Source organism: Polistes dominula, unplaced genomic scaffold, assembly GCF_049000335.1.
Source record: "Polistes dominula isolate Pdom_NZ unplaced genomic scaffold, Pdom_raw_medaka contig_16, whole genome shotgun sequence".
Taxonomy (NCBI): Eukaryota; Metazoa; Arthropoda; class Insecta; order Hymenoptera; family Vespidae; genus Polistes; species Polistes dominula.
Window position 1 is genome coordinate 5,814,143 of NW_028301040.1, and position 11,195 is coordinate 5,825,337.

General features: G+C 29.6%; 1 protein-coding gene across 1 annotated transcript in view; it reads right to left on the reverse strand.

Annotated features, from left to right (window-relative positions):
• The window catches only part of LOC107066180 (dystrophin, isoforms A/C/F/G/H), a 334,345-nt gene that overhangs the window by 93,427 nt on the left and 229,723 nt on the right, over nucleotides 1-11,195 (reverse strand). The gene's annotated exons all lie outside the window — the stretch shown is intronic.

Genomic DNA, 11,195 nt, shown 5'->3' on the forward strand with positions numbered 1-11,195 from the left:
TGCCATGCCTTGCCGGCACAACGTTTGTAAATCGTTCGGCTTGGGATTATCTTAGGTACCGATCGGAGAAGTTTGCCCTTGCACCGCCCACGCCAAAACCTTTATTGCTCTTTTATTTCTTTCTCTCATTCTATTATTTCAATTTGCTTCTTCTTCTTCTTATTTTTCTTCTTCTTCTTCTTCTTCTTATTCTCTCTCTTTCTCTCTCTCTCTCTACATATACATAAATGTAGTGTATTTCATACTTTGATCCTACAAATTTTCTATCTTCAGATATATTATTCAATAAGAAATACAAATCTACTAAAATATCTTAAGCAAATTAATATGTATAATAAATTATAATGTATAACTCTTATGTTGTTAATAATCCCCAATGGTTAATGCGACATTAAATAAAGCTATATAAAAAAAAAAAAATACAAATCTTACGACATACAGAATCTCGACGATTTTATTTTTATTTTTTACGTAAGAAAAAATATTTTTATTCAATAATAAATTATTAATTTTATAATATCACGTATTATATAATATTTTATATTTGACTCACTCTCATCATTATTTCAGTACATATATAATCAACCATTTCATATACATATAAAGCATATTTTGAAAACCACTGATTTATATACCTATATATATATATATGAATCGTTAATTATAAATTGAAAGTCATCGAGACGTTGTCAGAACACGCAAACATACTTACACATTAACAACACGTACATACTCACGTAACACGTTAACTCGTGCATTCGATGGATTATAGGTTGACATCGAGCGTAAATGCAACGCTTTTTCTGCATTAACTCCTAATTACATTAACGACTACTCCTCCACCTCCTCCACCTCCTCCTCTTCCCAACCATCATGGAATCACGAACTACGTTCGCGTCAAATTCGTCCCGCAGGAATGGGTTGTATCATTATCGAATTTATACCCGTTATAAATCTTTAATCCGCTTTCGATATGCGTGAGGTTGCTGAGGAGAGGAGAAGAGGGGTGGTAGGGATGAGAGAACGAGGGTGAGAATGAGGATGGGATGATAGGTGGATAGAGGAGGGGTATTCGGGGAATTGTGGGGAGGAGGGGGTGTATGGATCGAGATATGAATGCGTTCTTCGCGCATGTACGCTCGATAACATTCGTTTGGCCAAAGCACTGCAAAAAGGATCAGAATTCGTTCCTATTCGTCCGTTCGTTCGTTCGTTCATTCGTTCATTCGTTCATTCGTTCATTCGTACGTTCATTCGTTCGTTCTTTCGTTCGTTCTTTCGTTCGTTCGTTCGTTCGTTCGTCGTTCGTTCGTTCGCTCGTTCGTTCGCTCGTTCGTTCGTTCGTTCGTTCGTTCGTTCGTTCGTTCGTTCGTTCGTTCGTTCGTTCGTTCGTTCGTTTCTCAGCTTTAACAGAAGCATCGTTGTCGGTGATCTGCAAAGCGTTAAATCTTCTTTCGAGGCCATAAGTTAGAATAAAAAAAGATTAATGTTTCGTTTTATAAACAGCGACCCCGAAAAGGAGAAGAAAAGAAAAGAAAGAGTTACGAGTTGGTTAACTTTAAACGTATAAATTTATTTTTCAATTGACCGTTCTATCCGCAATCGTAACTTTACATAGTCTTCGATTTGTAAACAAAAAATTTGATTTCTATCGAAATATGCCATATTTTGTCATAAATATTTTTACTATTGGTTTTATTCTTGTTTGATAAAATATTTCTTTTCTTTTTGTTTTTCTTTTTATCTTTTTTTCCACCCTATGTATCTGCATATTTATGTAGATTCAGTACTCGGAAATGAAGAAGAAAATGAAATTTATGTAAGGATACAAAAGATATATTAATAAAAGATAAGGAAGATAAATTGAATTTAAAAACTAACAGCTGAGTGAAAAATTCTTTCGATTATCGATGTCTGGTTAATGCGATTAGAAGGATCAAAGTGCGATCGTTCTTGACCGATTTCTACTCGTTGTTAAATTGAATGTTTCGTTTGTCTTTTAAAAATGAATGAATTGTATTATTAAAAAAGAAAATGAATTGTAAGAAAAAAATTCTAAGTAAAACGCTAAAAAAAAAGAAGAAAAAAAGGAAATTGATGTTACTTTTAACGTCGGATGAAAATGAAAGAAGAAGTTGTTACTGAAAACAATAAAATAAAAAGAAAAATAATTGATACATCGTAACTATGTTTCTTTCTACGTTCGAGTTTTACGAGGTCGTTCGTAGTAGAGATATACATAGAACAAACGGTCTGCTTAATTTCAAATGCCACGTACCGATACTTGAAAAAGTCAGATACGACTTTTAAAGCCACCAACTCGAGTATGTGTTTTCGATTCAAAATAAAAAATTGAAAAAACCTATAGAGACGAATCGGTCATTCCTCCCTCAAAAAAGAAAAAAGGAAAAATTGTTTAATAGGGATATCAATTTTAATAATAAATTATAATTATAAAGAAAAACTATTTCCTTTTTTCCTCTTCCCTATAAAAAAAAAAAAAAACTTCAGCTTGTTTTGAAAACAAATTTGTTATTATATTAATTATTATATTAAATATTTTTATATTAAAATTTATTATTATTTATTTATATAGTTGTATTATTTTATTAGTTATTATTATATTAAATTATATTATAAAGTCCACAAAACAAAAGTTTGCCATTGACAAATTTATACGAAATTTTGTAAGTAAAAAAAATAAATGAAATATGTGTTTTATATATGTGTTAAAAACCCAGAAGTACAAGAAAGGTCGAATTACTTAACGCGTGGGTGTCCTTTATCGTTGTAACATACACTAATAGAACGACTGATTGCGAAACTTTAATTAAGGCCTACTACATCCTGATCTAATCGTATTATGCTCTAGCAACGGGTGTTTCTATCAACTCAAATGTAATTCATTTCCGTAACACCAAAGTAAGAAAAATAGAAAAAAAAAGATCAAGAAATTCAATAGAGAATCGTATACTTAAAAACAAGTAAACCAAGACCCTAGGTAGTTCTAATCGTTAAACTGACACGCGCCATTTGCCGAATCAAGATTAATTTGATACTTTTGCGCCTACGCAAAACTACGTAAATCGTGTTAAATCTATCATTCAGGTGTGTGGAATAGAAAGTAGGCTTGGCAAATGTTCGTTCAATGATTTTTGTTTGTTAGTTTTGTTTAATGTTTCTTCAACGAACAAACAACAAATTATTGTGCAACGATTTAAACATATTTAAAATTAATTACAAATTCTTTTTTGTTCTTATCAGACTCTAATTAAATCTAATTGCAATACTTTAAAACGTTGACACTATTGTAATTTATTTTTTCAGATAAAATATTGTACAACAAATAAGATGTTTTATGTTATTAATTTTATTTGATATTAAATCAATTAATTTATCGTAATAAGTAGATGTTCTCTTATTTTAAATCAACGTGTTAAAGTAAAGAACAAAACTTTTTATCTATGATAATGAAGATTTGTTTTCGTTGGGTTACGTAGTTTCCCTTTTTCATATAACTGAATCCATGTACATACTTGAATCTTGTTTTACGTAAAATGAAATTTGTACGATCGAGAGAGAGAACAAAAAAAACAGACAACTCTTTTAGAAAGTTCCTTAAACAAAAGTTAATCCGTTCGATAGAGAGTGCAACTACTTTTTTAACTCGACAGCTAGAGAATAGTAGTTTAGTATGTGGCTGGTAATAACAAAGATTAACCACTACCCTCATATCCTACTTTATCCTACAAATTTTATCTTCTTCCTTTAACGAAAACTTTTTCTTCGTTAAAAAGCTCGTATATTAACAAAGTTAACACTACGAAATTTATTTAAAAGTAAAAAATCATGTATCTATAATCGATTAATTTAATTATTTGTTCACATTGCTATTTGAATTAAAATAAACTTTGTAGTTTTTCTTTAACTTTTAATTTAAAAAAATATTAAAAAAAATAAATATACAATAATAAATAATATATAATATATAATAATATAAAATAAATATATATTAATAAATATATAATACAGATTTTATATGCTCTATTTTTTAGACAAATAATAACGTGTTTCGTTTAAAAAAAAAAAAAAAGAATAGAAAAATTATTATAGAAAAAATAACGAAGCAAGTTTTAAAGAAGCAAATAAAAACAAAAAAGGATATACTAAGAAGAAAGAAAATTTGTTCGTTCGATAATTAACGTCCACGTAATTACAATGGAAATAATGAGAAAGTGAAGAGTAGTAGTATATATAACGTTGGCACAGATGTCGACGACGAATCGCATCAATTTCTTACGTAAGTATGCAGTAGAAACGTCACTGCAAACTCATTCCTTTTATTTTTTCTTTTTTTTTCATTAACAATAAGTTCTACTAGACTAGAGATTACATCATCGACAAGCTATTTAATAATTTTAAAACACCTGCTCTTTTCAAGACTTCAAAAAAGTACAATTAATTAAATATATTCCTATATATAAAATTATAATAATAAATTTAACGTATAATAATCAAATAATACCAAATCGTTAGTTATATAATAATTCATAAACGAATTGTTACACACAAATATTGCTATTTAATAATTTCAACCACCTGTTGTCTTTAATACCTTAAAAATCGTACAAACAAATCTTTTTTCTATATATGTTAAATTATAACGAGCTTTCATTATCAATGACGATTATTATTGAATTTAATATCACTTTCAATGATGATTATCAAATAATCGATCAAAATAATATTTAATTACTTTTAAATGCAATAATAACAGATATACACGTATAGAAAATTATTATGCTTATTTTATATCCATCATCTTGATATTAAAATAATAATAATAATAATAATAATAATAATAATAATAATAATAATAATAATAATAATAATAATAATAATAATAATAATAATAATAATAATTTCTACATTATCGAATAAAATAATAAATGCAAATTAATATAAAGATATGAATAATAATAATAATAAAAATAATAATGAAGATAGGAATATGTAGAAAACGTTAAAAGCTGCAAACATTTTGGGGATGTTTGACAGAGGACGACGACGACGATGCATTGGCGACGAGTCGGTAAAAAAAAAAAAAAAAAAAAAAGGAAAACGTGACAGGAATTCGAAGGCGAGACCACACGACGAATTAGTCTGCTCGAAAAGTGGGTGGACTTTCAAATGACTCTAGGAGAAAAGCCGAGAGAGTATCGATCGAAACGGATTCCGATAATCGAGATACGATATTAATAACTTCGACTAGGATAGACATAGGTGTGTGGTATGTGTCTGTGTGTGTGTGTATGTGTATGCAAGTACTCGCTGCTATTGCCGTGTTTACACTATCACAGAGAAAAGACCCCCAAAGCCAATATCGACGTTCTTCGTCGATAAACGTGATGTACATTCGAAAAAAAACTTTTTTTTTTCCTCACTACCATCACCACCACCACAACGATGGATTACACGTGGAATCACTTCGCGACTGATTTCAAATGTCATTTGTTTTTTTTTCTTTTCTCTTTTTTTTATTCAAGGAAAAAAAATATATTCTCATAATTAATCCTATCAATGTTGCACACGCTAAATGCATATCCTTATATTTTTTTTATTAATTACTATCGTATAATATATCATTTTTTGGTTTGGTTTTTCTTCTACTTTACAATCGTTTAGTAAATATAATTTAAATATATATATATATAATATTTTTTTTTCATTACTTTTTTTTTAAATTTTTTTTATACGTCAAAGGGTATGCGTAAATTGAAAAAAAAAAAGAAAAGAAAAATATCGAACCGGGTTTGAATTGGTGGTCTGGTTTTCCTCGATGTGAGTTCGATGAACTCACTCGACTCAATATAGATAAAAAAAAAAGAAGATTTATTTATCGATCGAAGATAGAAAGATTTGATCCGTTATGTAGAATTTAAAAGAAAAGCATAAGTTTGATGTATACGTGAAATTTAGGAAGATAAACTGATCTATACGAAGGAAGAAAACACGAAGTAGGACTTTAGCAGTGTTGCGGTTGGTACACGTATCTTGAAAATCAAAGATAAACGTATTCGAACATGCTACTATACTTTCTCAACGAATGAACCAACCAACCAACCAACCAATAAACCAACCAACCAACCAAGTCATCCGATTCGAATTTCTAAGTGAATCGATTTCTTCGGCCGACATTCCTATCGTCAAACATTGTATTTGCACTGAGCAAATATAATTTCTTCTTTTAGAAGTAGAAACGAGTTAAGTTGAAGTCTTTTAAAGTACGAAGTAAGTAAGTAAGTACGTGCAGACATGAATTCACACGAATTCACATGAATTTAGATCGATTTTCTCGTGTAATTGTTAATTATTATACAAAATGTTTTCACAGTAACTTTACATCATTTCAAATTACAAATTGTAAAACCTGTGTTTACGATATAATATCGATTATGCTCCCGTTTTTTTTCCTACACGGTGATAATCCTACCAAACTTTTGCACATGATCACATGCAACAGGAGTAAGAAGAACATGAGTGTTTCTCCTTCGACGTTGAACACTACACTTTGTATAGCCAGATTCAAAATGTTTCTTCCTGTAAGATAGGCCATTGCACTTGATAATATCATATGTGAAACATAAACATAATCGTCACGTTTTATTGAAGTCCAATCTGTTTAGTTGCTATCAAAATTGGCGCCTTTTAATCGAGGCGCCACTATCGAATCGAACATTTCAAACGTTTCGCGGCTTTTCACACTCCACTCGCGTTTTATCGCACGTGCACTTTTAAAGAAAAAAAAAGAGAATATAAAAAAAACAACATTTCTCATCGTTATTTCTTATCACTTTAATTGGCGTTTAAAAAATAAAGATCGATAAATATTTTCACGTATCGTTTCTTCCGTTTACTGGTACGCGTACGTAGTTTCAACGATGATGATGATGATGATGATGACGATGAATCTGCTCGAAATATTTCCGCATGAAAACCTCTCACACGGTTCGTCCTTCTATCTCGGTTGATCTTCCCGTTCATCTCCCGTATAACTTCGTTCCTTTTGCTTGTACTAACGCAACCCCTTTTCTTCTATACCTTTGCTCACCACCTCTTTTATCAACGTGAAACATTAAACGAACACAACTTTTTTAAAACAACAAAGTCAACGTACTCTTTTTTTAATCGATCTAACAATCCTACTTGTCTTTAAATTCATTTTTCTTTATTTAAAAAAAAAAATATACAAAAAAAAACTTATTCTTTCTTTTTCTTTTTTTAAACACACTCACGATGATGAGTTGTTCTCGAAGAAGGTAAAATACAATAAAACTAATTGCAGTAACATAAAACTTAGTTTAGCAAAGAAAACAGGCGCGAAAAAAACGTTCAAGTGAGTTCGAATAAGACACAATCGAATTGATAAGATAGAATTCGAGAGAAAGAGAAAGAGAGAGAGAGTAAAAGAAAAATAAGTTTCCCGAAGAGAGAAAGATACACGAAACACAACACGTTCACGTTCGTGTTGAACGACGTGGTGTGTAAGCAGCACTGTCGTCCCGTAGGTACTCCGCATCCGCACTACTCCGGACGAGTGCGCTTTTCTCTATGTATGTGTATGTATATGTATGTTTACGTGTGCATATAGGTGTGTTACAAACACATTAAGGCACGAAGGCTCGCTCCTTTACACTCGTACACAACACACAAATAAACACATACATGGTTATATGATTACGCGTGGTGTGTGCGTAGTCTACTACTACTATTACTACTACTTGAACGGTGTGCAAGTTACGTAGGCGGCTACGTGTTTACGAGAAAGAGAGAGAAAGAGAGACAGAGGTAGAGAGAGAGAGAGAAAGGTTGCTTAGGGGAAGGTAGAAGAGATAGGAAAGCGAGAGTGAGATGGACAAAGACGATGATCTAACCTGGAGGATGAGAGGGACGACTTGTTGTTCTGGAAGAAGAGGGTAGTGGGGAGACATAGGGGGATTCAGAGGGGTGGAAGAGAGAGAAAACTAAAAAACTACGTTACTATGTGGTCTTACCACAAACGAGTGAGATCCTGGAGAGAGAGAGAGAGAGAGTGAAAAGTAGAAAAGGACGCTACTTCCTTCTTTTGTATGTTTTATACAACCTAAGTGTGTATGCGAATTGAACTTACATGTGAGTATATAGATATATATGCGTTTGAATGAATTGAGAAAACATTTATATACTGTCTGGTTACTTTATACTCGAATTAGGTTTTTTTTTCTTATTTCAATTACTAGATTAAGTCTGTTAATATGATATTCAATTCTTTCAAATAAAGATAAATTTAATTATGATTGCAGTTTATTTATGTAATCGTTAATTTAAGTGATTTTTATTTGATGTTAAAACAAGAATGAATAAGTAATTTCTGTTTACTTTGTACGTTAATTAAAATGTTTGTTAGTTAATTGAGAACTAATTTGTCCGTAATTAAAGCATGATTATATACATACGTATAGTGCAATTGTTTATCTTCCGGTAATTACCTTAGTATGTGTGTTTAGAGTAAGAAGAAAAAAAATAAATTGACGAATTATATAAAATAGAAATAAAATACGAACAACGATAAGGATTTATTCACTAGAAAAAAAAAATATTATAAAAACGATAAAATGTTCTTTTAATTAATCCGATAAACAAGTTGATGCAATGCATATTAAATTTATCTTTAAAATTTTTCTCATTTATATCCAACGATTACTGACAATGATGAGTGAACGATCTAATTTATTCTTTTTATTTTTTATTTTTTTTTTATTCTTCCCTCTCTTTCTCTCGTTAGAATACATTCTTTGTTATTTCTGAAACATTGATTTCTTTTTATTCTTTCTTTGCATTTCTTGCGTGCGTTTGCATTTGACGCACGGTTGGTAACTGCAACTCAAGCTGCGTTTCACCATTGAGAGAAACGACGGATTCTGAATGAGGGGACGTGTATAACAATTCGAAAACAAGAGTATATAAGAAGGAAAGAAAGAGAGAAAGAGAAAGATATATATATGAGATAAAGACGCGTCGCGAAGACTGAATGAAATGAAGAGAAAGGTGCAGTAAAGAACGGAATACGGTGTATACATTGTGTTCTAGTAGACGGCACGATGAAAAATACTGCAATCGTAGTTGTCTGGACTCAATTTGTAAAGAATAAAGCAACGTCTAGCAAAGTCGATACAACTATGATGTTTTAAAGTCGACCTATCAAAATTATTTTCAATAAATATTTTTTTAATTGTCTATAAAATAATAACGAATTATTAAACAATTATAAAACGATATATAGCATATGTTTCTAATGTTGAACACGTTTTTATTTAATTTCGCATCTAAATGTTATTTAGATATTATTTAAATATTATTTAAAATTGCTTTTATAGTTGCATTAGTTGCATTTAGTTACTTTATATTATAGACATATACATATACATACTCGTATAAACAATATAATAATTTAGTTTTTATCTTTATAATATAAATTGTGGAAAAACTTATATTATACTTTACAATATAAGTAAGTATATCGTTGTAATATAATATCGTTATAATATAAGTAATAATATCGTTTATACACGTATGCATATGCATGTATATACTTATATGACACACATATGCAATACGTTCGTATAATTTTTTGACGAAAAATAGTCGATATTAAAGATATAACTTCTTCACTGATAGGTACGATCTTATTTTCGTTCGGTTTGGAAAGCAACTGACTAAATAGAATAAACAAGGATCAAAAGAACGTGACTCGGAAGAAAGATAAACATTACGTGTCCCTGACCTCTCTCTCTCTCTCTCACTCTGATTTATTTCAAATACATTCTATACACTATCTGCTTACCTGTGCCTAACCTTATGTGTATACCTATATATATATATATATATATATATATATATGTGATATTGTAATGAAAATAAAACTAAAACTAAAACAGGCTGATGTATAACTCATGTTTTATAAAACTTTCTTAAATTTAAAAATGATTTGAGATAAAACAAAGAAAATTTAAATAAAAAGAAACGTAGATACATATATAATAGAATATTTAGTGAATAAAATATATAAATATAAAATTAAACATATGAAATTCAAAAGAGGATAGATATAAAATATGATAGAAGGTAGTTTTCTCGTGAAAGATTCAAGGGGAACTTAACGTGTACGTTGTTTGCGATGCATCGGCATGATATTCTCGATTCAGCTTGGATCGTCCCATAATGCATGAGTTATGCGCATAATCGTAAAAGTGGAGATCATGCGCAAAGCAGAGCGACCGGTCGATCGTGTTACAAGGTGACCACATATAATACCGGTAAGGAAGACCGGTGGAAGGATGATGAGTCAAGTTAAACTTTTGCGTAATTTTAAATTGATCATGCTACTTATATAATTTTTTTTTAAATAATTTTCTATCTCATTAGTATAATAGATGGTATACGTGGACAAAGAATTATTCTCATATATGTTAGAAATAAATTATAAATTAGAAAAAAAATGTGTATATAATATTAAACTATAATTATTTGTTTTTTATACAGAATATTCTATTAATAAAATTTTATATATTGTATTTTATTGAAAAGTACTATTTTTATAAATTTATATTATTATATTTTTTAATGACATGAGCTGGAAAATAATTTAAAATAATTATATTTTAATAAATAAAATGTACAAAAATAAGAAATAAAAAAATCATCTATTATATTATTAAAATTATAATCTATTAAAAATCAATATGACATATTGTATATTAAATATCAAAAAACAAAACTCAATATACCTAATTAAATATATTTCTTAATTATAAGAATAAAGTAAACTCTTAAATGAACAACGGTACACGAAATTCATTCATCTCTCTTAGAGTACCAATAAAGAAACGAAAAAAGATTCTATTGACAAAGATGAAAAGAAGCGGAAGGAAAACGTGTGTGTATGAAGAAAAATAAAAAAAATAAAAAAATAAAAAAAATAAAAAAAGAAAGGATAGAAAATAATAAAAGTTTTCCGACTTGACGAGATTTATATATCTTTTGCTTCTCGTCCCTTGCGTAACCAACGAAGAAGAAGAATCTTTTTCCTCGTGTCGTGTCCCTTACGAGGAACCCGTTTTCGCTTCTTCCTTTGCTTGGATATCCTTTTTCTTCGG